Here is a 13,697-nt window from a genome sequence, read left to right as displayed (position 1 = left end):
AATGGCTTTCAGGAATTGTTATTGAGACTGGAATCTTATACATCATGGATAACTTACTAGAAGGGTCAAAGAAGGTCGTTATGCCACTGACGTTTTTGTAAGTTTTTTCAAAAACTTTTTTCCCTCTTCTTTTTTCTAGCACTTTTGTTCACCAATTCAGGGATTCCTTTCATCTAGTAAGGAGTTTGAGGCATGCTTATAATCTCTGCAGATCAATTTGCAGCAAGGGATCCACAATGTGACTGAGGTAAACAAGAAGTTTCATTACAAGAACCGTCTCGACAAGCAAGACTTGGTGAGTACTGTGCCCACATGCATGATCCATCTCTTTAGTTGGCACCCATAGCATGATCAGTTGCACATGACACATATGTTAGTTGGCAAATACTTTCTGGCAACCTGTTTTAACTTCACCAAGTCTTTTTACTGTTTTAGTTACCTACAGCGTGTATCTGTGTCTTAAATCGTTCATGCTTGCAGGTCATGCTGCCAGTGCTCAAGTGTGCTGATGTAACTGATAAGGAGGGAGGGAGGCATTATTGGATCTTCAATGTCAACTTGAGGGACGGACGCTTCGAAGTTCTTGATTCAAGCAGGACGCTGGACAACATTGAGCTGATGACCACCGCCTCTACCATCGCGGGGACAGTACGCCAGCTATGGAGGAAGCATTACCCAAAGTTCAGCATCGAGCACTTCCAGATTATTGACATTGATGTACCGAAGCAGTCGGCAAGTAAGACAATAAGCATGGCATTCTTCTCAATTTCTTACCATCAATTTGTAGTTTTTAAATTTTTCTAATTATGAAATCTTTAGTTTTTTAAGACACAGTACTACTCTGCAATCTGTTTTTCATTTTTACGAGTTTCTCATGGATTATATAGTCAGTTGCACATTGGCACATAAGTAGTTGCACAGTGGCACATAAGCAGTTGCACAGTGGCACATAAGCAGTTGCACAGTAGAACATCAGTAGCTGCACAGTGGCACATAAGCAGTTGCACAGTTGCAGAGTGCATTATCTTTATTTGGTTTTAATTTTCTGTGACAAATTTTCTTTTTTTGCCCACACGCAGCAATGAGTGTGGGCTGTTCGCACTGCTTAACACCACCGCGTGGAACGGTAGCCAACTGGCCAACTACGAACCCAAGGAAGTACTCAACATCAGGAAGAAGCTAGCATATGATTGGGTCACCAGCCCGCACAACTCCGCCCCATGGAGGAAGTTGCTCAGATACGAGAAGGACTAGGTCTGTACTCTTTTTATTTCTCTGCCCCATGGAGGAAGTTGCTGGTTTGCACAATTTTTGAGCAGATTTTGTAGTTTCACACTAATAGTAATTCCGTTTGCAACTCAATATCATCACTTTTGTTGACACATTAGGAGCACTGGACATACAATTGTTCAACAACTAAATAGTTAACCAGTTGCCAACAAAGGCACAAATAGCAACCTTTTTTACACAGTGCATGAACTAATTCAAGGAGCATAAATTAGATAAGAGAAAGCATAGATGATGAATGTGTCCACTTGGTCCCAACATTGCTCAAAAACCATCATTCTTTTCCTTTTTGTCCCAAAGTTACAAACGATGAAAGAGAATCACAGCAGCCTGAGTGGACACACACCAGCAGTGTGCTCTGTAGATTGGCACTGGCAGCATTTGTTTTTCTTCTTTGGGTGTAGCTCCAGCATCGATTTGTACTGTCGACTCTTTGCCCTACCCTCTGTAGTAGACCTTGGAGGATCCTTGGGCACAAAATCATCAGAGGCTTGTGCAGGGGATGCAGCCTCCAACGGGATAGGACCATCACGAGGATGTGTTCGATCACCTGTGTAATAATCATATAAAAAGTTTAGTATTTTTTTGTTGTGCAACCAGCACTGATGTTCTCTGCAACCACACAGCCCATGCTGTGCAACTAACTGGTTGATGTGTGCAAGTTAAGTTGAAAAAAACACCTGTAGTAGCACGGCCCGTCATGGTACTTGGATTGTAATCACCTATGGGCAGAATAGGAAAAACAAGTTAGTTTTTATCTTGATGCTCAAACTAACATAGCACACGCAACTAGGTAGCTTGTTCTGTGCAACTGGGCACCATGATGTGTGCAACTGAAGTCACACACCTAGTTTCATTGGGAGTTGGGGAAGGTAATTACCTGGGTGATGAGCCCCTTGAGTACTGCCTGTAGGTCCATTGGGAGGAGCACGCGGGGGGCACTGCTTGTTGGTCCAGGCGGGGGAGGAGGTGGCGGAGCATGCCGTGTACGGCCAGGAGGTGGAGGAGGTCTTCGAGGGTTGCTATCACCTATAGCCAGAATAGGACAAACAAGTTAGTTTGTGTTATCTTGATGCTCGAACTAACATGGCGTGCGCAACTAGGTAGCCTATTCTGTGCAACTGGGCACCATCATGTGTGCAACTGAAGTTACACACCTAGTTAGATGCGGAGTTGGGGCAGGTAATTACCTGCATGATGAGCCCCCTGAGTGCTGCCTGTAGGGCCATTGGGAGGAGCACGCGGGGCACTGCTTGTTGGGCCAGGCGGGGGAGGAGGTGGCGGAGCATGCCGTGTAGGGCCAGGAGGTGGAGGAGGTCCTCGAGGGTTGCCATCACCTATAGCCAGAAGAGGACAAACAAGTTAGTTGTGTTATCTGGATGCTCGAACTAATACGGCGTGTGCAACTAGGTAGCCTGTTCTGTGCAACTGGGCACCATAATGTGTGCAACTGAAGTTACACACCTAGTTAGATGGGGAGTTGGGGCAGGTAATTACCTGGATGATGAGCCCCCTGAGTGCTGCCTGGAGGTGGAGGAGGTCCTCGAGGGTTGCCATCATCTGATGGCCCCGTAGCAGCAGCCGTTTTTTTCTTTTTTGGACTTGTTCAGGTGGCCAATCTCGGTACGTGCTCCACGCATATGCTTGTATACAATGTCTTGTGTTGCATCAGAGCCACTCGCAAACTTGGCTAGTTTTCAAAAATCGAATATCATGTTTCTCTCCCTTATCTGCTTCTTTGATTGAGGGGGCATTTCATCTGGTTGCTCATACCCGGTCCCTGGTGCACCAGGGACAGCAGTAGGTGTCCACCACCTTAGCATGTACCTTTCCGGTATGACATCAACTCCAATATGTGTGAACGCCTTGAGGATGTGGCAACAGAGCATGCCGTCCTTGTCCATTTTGCAGCACTCACACAAATAGGAACCCTCCTCCACCCTTGCCTGCACCAAGTAGTTTCGAGAACCATATTTGGCAACAAATTCCTGGTTCGGTCTGAGCTCAAAAAGGTCAGCACCAACTTGGAACACATTATAACGTCCAATCAGCTCAAACTCTTCTCTAAACTTGCGGTAAAGGTCCCTAGTGTAGGTTTCGTAAGCTTGCCTCTCTATTGGGAAGTTGGACCATAGCTCAATCTCAAGGTGTTCTGTCCTGTAATCATTGCAGCCTTCCTTGGCAAGGATGTGGTTCTGAATTTTTTCATATTGCTTGACGAAGTTCAGCATTGAGTTGTGTGGGTTCACATATCTTTTTAGGATGGCGTTGAACCCCTCACTACGCTGTGTAGACTGCAGGAAGGGGAAGAACCTGTGTTTGAAGTAGCACGGCACCCAAGTTGACCTGTATTCATACAACTTCTCAAAGTGTGTGTGCATGTCATAGCCTCGTACTTCATCATTAACCCAGCCCAATTCTGCTCAAACTCGTCTATAGTGAAGCTAAAGTCAACACAGTAGTTGAAATCATCAGAGAGCCCTGGATTCCGGCACAGCAGCCAACCAACTTTTTCTTGAGCCTTTTTCATGATGTGCCATCGACAACAGCGATGCACTATGGTTGGAAAGATGCTCTGTATTGACTGCCTCATTGCACCATCCTGATCGGTTATGAAGTTTTCAGGAGGTTTGCCATCCACAGCCTCTAGGAATGCTCCGAAGACCCAATCAAAGCTCGATGCCAACTCCTGCCTCACAAACGCGCAACCCAGCATGAAAGATTGGCCATGTCGGTTTATTCCGATGAAGGGCGCGAACGGCATATTGTACATGTTGGTCATGTAGGTGGTGTCAAACGATATGCAATCGTGGTACGCCTCCGCATAAGCTTTTCGAGCTGAGCCATCCACCCAAAATATGTTGACAACTCTGTCTTCTTCATCATATTTCACCTTATAGAAGAAGTCTGGATCTGTTTTTTGTATATCCTTGAAGTGCGCAATTGTCTCAATCATGTCACCCTCCTTTGTGTCATCTCTACGGAAACTTGTACACAGATTTGTTATTGACTTTGGTCCGAAGGGCACTATCATCTCAGATCCATAGAACTCTGCCACTACATGCATCATACGTCCTGCATAATACAAAAAGAAACAATATATCTTTTTTTAGTCGGACGAATGTACATATCCAACTGCACAGTAATATGACATGTGTTGGCACAGAAGATAGTTGCAGGAAATGAACAACCAGCTGCACCTTTTAAAAAACACTTTCATTTTGCACACAGGACATTATGTAGTTGCACAGTGAAGGTAATCTAGTTGCATAGGAACATTATGTAGTTGCACAATGAAGGTAGTATAGTTGCACACTTAAGGCATTTTAGTTGCACACCAGTACCATAACAGTTGCTCGTTGGACTGCCTAGAGGGATACTTAATTCTGTAAGGGATATAGAAACACACCTGTAGTCAAGTTGCAGTTATACAAGATGCGCAAAAACTCCTTTTCATCAGGAGAGATGCCTTGTTGGGATCTCAAGTATTTGGACAACAAAGGTTTGTTCACCAGCGGATGATTGTGGTCACGAACAAAGTGCGTCACCTGCCATCGCCAATCTATCAGCTTCACCAACATTTTCGCCTTGCATCGAGTCTGCTTTATTGTCTCGCGTTTACGCTTCTTCTTTTTCTTACTAGTACCAGCCTCCTCTTCAGCAAATATTGGAGGTTCATCTTCCATCTCCTCATCACTGTCAATAGGTTTTGGATCTGGTATAGGGTCCATGACAGGAGGAGCCTCAGCTCCTCCATCATCAGCTTTGGGCTTCTTGAACTTGTTGCAGCAAAACTGTCGTTTTACCAATACATTTGTGTGGGGTGTCCGCCTACAGGTGTTCATTTTTACAGAGAAACCCATCTGTAGGGCGTAGCTGTTGTAGTGATCCTTAGCAATTTGAAGGCTGTCAAACCTCATGCCAACATAGGGTTCCATCGGCTGAGAACCAGCCTCATCTTCTCCTTCTTCTCCTTGCACAACACCGTCAATAGCACCAGCTCCAAGCTCAGTCCTGGTTGGACCAGGAACATTTGCCGCGGTGCCCGTGTCATCTAGAGTATGGCTCTCTGATTGCAAAGACACCACTACAGGGGCACCACAGGTTGATGACTGCCCTGCCACATTGTCATGGCCCATAGGGTTAGGCCCACGACTTGTCTGCGTGTAGTAAACAAAGCGCCCATTTCCAATTTCCTTGCGGTATGCTGGGTTGCTGCTCATCCATATCATGAGGAAGCTCATTGAGATCAGGAGGCAACTCATTGAGATCAAGCATTTTTTTCCTTTATCTGGCTGCTGCCACACATCCACTGCATATAAAAAAGAAGGAAGTGATGTCAAGTTTTAATCATCAAAGAGTGTTTCAAACAACCTAAAAACTTAGTAAATAGGCAGTTGCACACCATTTTATGACAACCTTAGTTCCAAAAGCAACATGTCTATAGCAGAATCTTTTATTATAACAGGTATGCATTTTTTAGTTGCATTTTGCACAACTTGTTATGTTAGTTGCACAGTTTGCAGTAAATAGTTGGCAAGAACATGACTTTTTTACTACAGAGTTTTTCTGGCTTTTTCCTCTGTTTGTTGCAATGATCCGCAGGTTTTCTGTTGGCAAGGAGCTGATTCAGATTTTCTGCACATAATTCGGACACAATTTGATGCTACACTTTGAGATGGAAAATCCAGGTGAAAGAAGAAAGAAGAATTGGATGACAGACTATAGACATATGTTTTCATCGCCGTTTCTGTTTTTACTTCCAGTATATTTAAACATATTTTTACACTATAGCTTTGCAATAGGTGTGCTACTAGAATATATGTGTGCGACAAGTATATATGCATGAATACTTTAATATGGTTTATGGCTTCAATAGCCTCGTTTATTTTCTCTGTTCCACAAATTGCTGGAGAAGTTGCTATTTGATCTTTGTGTGGCTTTCACAAAAGTTCTTGTGTTTTAGCTGTCATACTGCAGATTTTTGGTTTTGGCTAGAATAGATCTTTTCAGTTGGCCAGGATGCATATATCAGTTGGCCAGCATGCATGTTTAGTTTTACTGTCAATGTGTTCTGTTGGCTAGAATAGATCTTTCAGTTGGCCAGGATGCATATATCAATTGATCAGCATGCATGTTTAGTTGGACAGTCAATGTGTTCAGCTGCCTAGAATAGATGTTTTAATTTAACATAATGCATATATCAGTTGGCCAGCATGCATGTTCAGTTGCACAGTCAATGTGTGCAGTTGGCTAGAATAGATGTTTCAGTTTGGCCAGGATGCATGTATCAGTTGGCCAGCATCCATGTCCAGTTTCATAGTCAATGTGTTCAGTTGGCTAGGATAGATGTTTCAGTTGGCCAGGATGCATATATCAGTTGGCCAGCATGCATGTTCAGTTGGCTAGAACCATGTTTAGTTGGCCAGAAAATATGTCTTAGTTGGCTTGCTGAACACATCCAAGGAGGGAGGGGAAAAACACCTGGCATGCATGTTAGATAACTTGTTCAGTTTTGATCTCAAATCATGTTTAGTGTGCAGATGCACTCAAGGGGGGGAGGGGTGAGGTGGTGGTGTGATGTTGACAATGAGGTAATGTGGTAGATCCTCCTTTTTTGAAGCAGTTTTCTCCATGGATTTGCTGATAGATCCATGGAGAAGGAGGTTTACAGATGCAGATGCAGTACAAGAAGGGGGGAGGGGGGACTGAAGAGGGGCAGAAGGGAATTTACTTGCCTGATGTTGCTTCCTGGTATGGCTCTGATCAGGCTGCCCTTAAATCTATTTCTTGAAGCAGTTTTCTTCTACTTTTGGGCTGCAATGGCGGCTGCACAGGAGGAGGAAGAAGGGCCTTGGATCCCCTTCTTTTCGTGAAGAAGAAGGTAGCGTGGGGCGAGCGGGCGTGGGAGGGGTTGGGTATGGACAGCTGGCCACGTGGGAGGCGGCTTTTCTATTCGGGATTGGTCGCTCGATCGCTTTAGTTTGGTGGCCGCCTCCTTTTCCTTTTCTGTACCACGCACGGGGGGGGGGGGACAGGGGGTTACCTATTCTGGCCTGCCGCTCGATCGCACTAGTGGGCAGCCGGCCGCCCACTAGACGCGTCCAAGAAGAAATGGGTCTGAAGAACGGTCCGGGAATGGAGGGCTCTCGCGACTTCGAGGGCGACTCGACCAGTCTGCCCCCGCCGCCCCCGGCCCTTCCCGCCGACGTGCTCGCCTCGCCTGGCGAGCTGCCGGCGCACCTGGCCACCGTCCTCGCGCCGCTGACCCCGGCCCTGATTGCGGCCCCCTCCCCGTCCGGCCCCGCTGCCCTGCCCTTCCGCTGGTCCGACCTCGCAGATGAGGAGCCGACCTCTCCCGTTGGCGTCCGCGGTGGTGACCCATTCCCCCCGTGCCCCTGCGCTCGGCGCTCCACTACATGCGGCTACTAGTCCAGCCTCCCTCGGGCGAGCCCGGTCCTCTGGCTTGCGGCGGGCGTCGCAGCCTCGATCGGCGAGCTCGGCTCGACCGTCCAGGGCACAAAGTGCCGCCTTGCGGAGGGGTGGCGGTCATCGCCGCCGTGCCTGGGGCATGGATGGTCGCTCCGAGCTGGGTCCGGCCCACTCGTCGTGGCGCTCCTCGCTGGGTTCGTCACGCTCACCGGCTTAGCCGGCGCTCGCAACCTCCTCGTCGTCCCCGTCCCCCCTCGCGCGGTGCTCGTCGTTTCGCCCCTTCATCACCTCGTTTGGGTCTTCTCAACTCCAGTTCCGGGCCCCCCTCTCCCCTGAGGCGCCGTCATGCTCCCCACAGCTCCCCCTCTCCGGCGGTGGCTGCGGGGACTGGTAGAGGGGAAACCCTCCGTGCGAGCACGCCTCCCTGCCCCTTGGGCCATGCGCTGTTGGGCCGGGGTCTGTTGGGCCTTGGGCCGGGTGCGCTGTTGGGTCGGGGTCTGCTGGGCCCTAGGCTGGCTCCTGGCCTGCCTAGCCCTCGCCCGCTTGGGCTGGCTGGGGTGGACCGGGTCGCGGCTCTTGGGCCTCCTGGGTGTCCTAGGCCCAGTCACCCTACGAGGTGGATATGGCCTCGAGGGGATTTCCCTGTGCCCCCTTCCACTCCCGCAGCCGCCACCGCTTCCTCCGCGCACCCTCGCTCCGCCGACCCGTGCTCCTCGCCCGGCCCTAGCTCTCCCGCTGTCGCCGCTCCCTCCTTGGCTGGTTCCCCACCTCCGGTCCCTCCCCCGGCCATGACCCGGGAATGGGACAACGGCGACGCTCGCCGCAACCGGCGATACGACAACCGGAGGGACCCTCCCCCCGCCCGCCCATCCCCCGATGCCCTCCGCCGGGAGCTCCGGGACCGGGAGAGCCGCCGGGATGAGTGCCGCTCCCCGGGCTGCCCCGACCACCGTGGCGGTTCCCCCTCCCCTCCCTGCTTCAACTGTGGGGAGGTCGGCCGTGTCCAAGTAAACTGCTCCAATGATCCGTGTTGCTACATATGCAAGGACCCGGGCCATCCCGCCCTTCTTTGCCCGGACCGACCCATGCCTAACCAGCTCCGGATGTTCGGCCATGGGATCGAGGGTTTGGGCTCCTTCCATATCGAGATCCCCGACATCGCCCCGCCCACCCCCTCCCTCCAGGCGATCGTGACGGTTGTGGATGGTGTGGCCTCGCCCGAGATGATTGAGGCCGAGCTCAACCACCTATACCGCCACCGGTGGGATTGGGAGGTCACCCCGACATCCGGGGCCGAGTTCACCGTGATCTTCCCCGACGCCCTCAGTCACGGCTACGCTACCCGAAGTGATCAGATCACCCTCGCCCTCAACAAGATCATCGTCGATGTCTCCGAGCCGATTCTCGACCCCAAGGCGGTGGATGTCCTCGACACGGCCTGGATTCTCATTGCCGGCCTCCCCGACATCGTGAGATTCGGGCGCGTCATCCGCCAGATGTCTCGGATCCTGGGCAAGGTCATGGTCGTGGACGAGCTCTCCCTCCGCAAAGAGGATGAGGTCCGGGTCAAGGTCAAGTGCCTGGACTCCTCCAAGCTCCGCGCCAGCGTCCGGGTGTTCTTCAAAGACCAGGGCTTCGACCTCCGGATTGCTCCTGAGCCTCCCAACCACGTGGGACGCCCTCGCTTCACCGACGACAGCCACCCTGGTGGCAACCCGGGTACCGGCGGGGACTACCACGACCGCCACCACCCCCGCCCCTCCCGCTACGAGGATGATCCCTCCAATGACAGCCGCTCCCATTCTCCATCGATGGACCCTCAGGCTCCTTCCCTCCGGCCGTGGTGGCCGGCAGGTTGGGCTGACCTCCTCGCCTCCCCTGCAGGCCTCCATGGGCATCTTGGAGGAGTCCCCGACTGAGCTGTCTACGGCAAGCGACACCTCCAGCGTGGGGATGATCGTCCTCCCGGCTTCCTCCCCGCGCTCCCCGCAGAGCCCACTTGCGGGGTCCTCTCGCCCCGCCATGGTGGCCTTGGCCCCCCGACCCCCCTCTCCGACGCGTCGCCCGGTGCGGTTGGGCCTCCCCCTCTGGACGCATGGCCCCCTGCGACTGACCTCCCGCCGCCTCCGCTGCCGGTGGTGTCCCCGGACCCCGGCTCCGCCCCTGCATCTCCATCGCGGGCCTCCCTCCTCCTCGGCAAGGCTGGGCTAGAAACCTCGCTCGTCCCCGACACCGCTCCGCCAGCTCCTCCCCTGGTATCTTTGCTCCTCGGCTACGCTGGGCTGGAGGTCTAGCTCGCCCCCGAGGCGGCCCCCGACGCGGATGGGGAGAACCGGCTGACCACCCCAGTGGCATCCCAACCTCCCCCTCCACAGTCCGCGGCCTACTCCCGCTGCGGCAGGTCCTCCTCCTCCCTGGTAACAGCCTCCCGCCGCAGCGCTCGGCTAGACGCCGCCCGCCCAGACGGTAGCCCGGCTCTGCCCATCCCCGAGCGGGCAGAGCTCCGGGCCGCTGCTCGGAATTTGGAGCCAGGTACCCCCGTTGTCCCTCCCACTGCTGCTACTTGCTCGTTTTCTGCGCTCGAGTCGGTTCCGCTCGGTCACCTTATGAAGGTAGCGAATGACTCCGTGATGCGGCTTGAAGCTACATCGGTATTTCCGCTAAGAGGAAGGGATGATGCAGCCCATCGGTGGTAGGTATTTCCCTCACTTATGAGATCAAGGTTATCGAACCAGTAGGAGAACCAAGCAACACAACGTAAACATCCTCTGCACACAAATAACAAATACTCGCAACCCGACGTGTAAAAGGGGTTGTCAATCCCTTTCGGATAGCGGCGCCTCAAGATAGGCAAACAGACGTGAATAATTTGTAGTAGATTGATAAATCGAATGCCAAATAAAATAAATAAGAATAAATTGCAGCAAGGTATTTTTGTATTTTTGGTTTAATAGATCTGAAATAAAAGCAAAGGAAAAGTAGACCGCAAAGGCAAATATATGAGAAAGAGACCCGGGGGCCGTAGGTTTCACTAGTGGCTTCTCTCGAGAAAAATAGCAAACGGTGGATAAACAAATTACTGTTGGGTAATTGATAGAACTTCAAATAATCATGACGATATCCAGGCAATGATCATTATATAGGCATCACGTCCAAGATTACTAGACCGACTCCTGCATGCATCTACTACTATTACTCCACACATCGACCGCTATCCAGCATGCATCTAGTGTATTAAGTTCATGGAGAAATGGAGTAATGCAATAAGAACGATGACATGATGTAGACAAGATCTATTTATGTAGAAATAGACCCCATCGTTTTATCCGTAGTAGCAACGATACATACATGTCGGTTCCCCTTCTGTCATTGGGATCAAGCACCGTAAGATCGAACCCACTACAAAGCACCTCTTCCCATTGCAAGATAAATAGATCAAGTTGGCCAAACAAAACCCAAATATCAGAGAGGGAATACGAGGCTATAAGCAATCATGCATATAAGAGATCAAAGAAACTCAAATAACTTTCATGGATATAAAAAGATAGATCTGATCATAAACTCAAAGTTCATCCGATCCCAACAAACACACCGCAAAAAGAGTTACATCATATGGATCTCCAAGAGACCATTGTATTGAGAATCAAACGAGAGAGAGGAAGCCATCTAGCTACTAACTACGGGCCCGAAGGTCTACAAAGAACTACTCACGCATCATCGGAGAGGCACCAATGGAAGTGGTGAAGCCCTTCGTGATGGTGTCTAGATTGTATCTGGTGGTTCTGGACTCTGCGGCGGCTAGAATTGATTTTCGACGACTCCCCTAGGGTTTCTGGAATATTGGGGTATTTATCGAGCAAAGAGGCGGTCCGGGGGGCAACCGAGGTGGGCACAACCCACCAGGGCGCGCCTGGGCCTCCTGGCGCGCCCTGGTGGGTTGTGCTCCCCTTGGAGCACCCCCCAGGTGCTGCCTTGGCCCATTGGGTTTCTTCTGGTCCATAAAAAATCTCTGTGATGTTTCGTTGCATTTGGACTCCGTTTGGTATTGATTTCCTGCGATGTAAAAAACATGCAGAAAACAACAAGTGGCACTTGGCACTATGTCAATAGGTTAGTACCCAAAAAATGATATAAAATGACTATAAAATGATTATAAAACATCCAAGATTGATAATATAACAGCATAGAACAATCAAGATTTATAGATACGTTGGAGACGTATCAGCATCCCCAAGCTTGACTCCTGCTCGTCCTCGAGTAGGTAAGTGATAAAAACAGAATTTTTGATGTGGAATGCTGCCTAACATGCCATCTCATATTCTTTTCTTTATAGCATGGACATTTGGACTTTTATATGATTCATAGCAATAGTCTAGCTTTGATATGATAACTTAAATACTTAAACATACCAACAGCAACCATGTCTTTTCAAATATCAACGCTAAAATAAGTTATCCCTAGCCCATCATGCTCAATCATTGATCCATTCATGAAACACACTCGCATATTAACTACACCCAATACTCAAGTACGATCATAGTGCCTCCTAGTTGGTGCTTTTATAAGAGAAGATGGAGACTCAATTTCAAAAATAAAAATTGCATAAAGTAAAAGAAAGGCCCTTCGCGGAGGGAAGTAGGGATTTGTAGAGGTGCCAGAGCTCAAAGCAAAAAAGTTAGAGATAAAAAACATTTTGGGAGGTCTGCCTTTACCACCAACGAGAGTTCCCAACACTTTGGATGCTAGATATATCATAGGCGGTTCCCAAACAGAAAATAAAGTTTATTCCTTTTTCCACCATACTTCCACTTTCCATGGCTAACCGTATCCACGGGTGCCCTCCATACCAACACTTTCCAAGGAATTTATTATTTGACAACATAAAGTAAATTCATTTTTCATCGTGAGAATAACACATCTAGCATGGAAAATATTAGCCACCCCTCACCACTCTGTGAGCAGTACGAACACACAGAAGAAAAGTTTATTTTGAAAATTAGAGATGGCACATACAAATTTGCTTAGAATGGCAAAAGAATACCACATATAGGTAGATATAGTGGACTCATGTGGCAAAACTGGTTTAAAGGATTTTGGATGCACAAGTAGAGATCATACTTAGTGCAAAATGAAGGCTAGCAAAAGATTAAGAAGCGACCAACCAAGAAACAATTAATCTCATAAGCGAGCATTAAGCATAATTAACACCGAATAATGCACCACAAGTAGGATCTAATTTCATTGCATGACTATTGGCTTTCGTGCTTGCATAGAGAATCACAAACCTTAACACCAATATTCTTACTAAAGCATAATTACTCATCAATATGACTCACATATCACATCATCATATCTCAAAACTATTACTAAGAATCAAGTTTATTTTGTCCAATGATCTTCATGAAATTTTTTATGATATCCTTCTTGTATATCTATCACTTTGGAACTAATTTTCATGTGTTGCTTTTGATAAGCTCATACAAATATAAGTGAAGATCATGAGCATAATATTTCTTTCTCTCAAATTAATTTAAGTGAAGCAAGAGAGAATTTCTTGAAAGTATTACTAACTCTCAAATAGATCTAAGTGAAGCAAGAGAGCATTTGTTCAAAAATACTAAAGCACACCATGCTCAAAAAGATATAAGTGAAGCACTAGAGCAAATCCATAGCTCATAAAAAAATTTAAGTGAAGCATAGAGAGCAATTTTAACAAGTCATGGCATAATTTTGGCTCTCTCAAATAGGTGTGTCCAGCAAGGAATCAAGACATAAAACACAAAATAAAACAAGCAAAGGCTCATATCATACAAGACGCTCCAAGCAAAACACATAGTATGTGACGAATAAAAATATAGCTTCGAGTAAAATACCGATGGTCGTTAGAAGAAAGAGGGGATGCCACTCGGGGCATCCCCAAGCATAGTTTCTTGCTCCCTTTGGATAATAGCTCGGGATGCCGGGGCATCCCCAAGTTT

At 48.8% G+C, this 13,697-nt stretch overlaps 1 pseudogene; it reads right to left on the bottom strand.

Annotated features, from left to right (window-relative positions):
- Nucleotides 1-1,607: 1,607 nt before the first annotated feature.
- Nucleotides 1,608-5,531, bottom strand: LOC123096648 (uncharacterized; annotated as a pseudogene).
- Nucleotides 5,532-13,697: the final 8,166 nt, after the last annotated feature.

Source organism: Triticum aestivum, chromosome 4D, assembly GCF_018294505.1.
Source record: "Triticum aestivum cultivar Chinese Spring chromosome 4D, IWGSC CS RefSeq v2.1, whole genome shotgun sequence".
NCBI classification, from domain to species: domain Eukaryota; kingdom Viridiplantae; phylum Streptophyta; class Magnoliopsida; order Poales; family Poaceae; genus Triticum; species Triticum aestivum.
The sequence above is the reverse complement of the archived record's forward strand: the minus strand, read 5'-3'. Positions and strand labels throughout refer to the sequence as shown.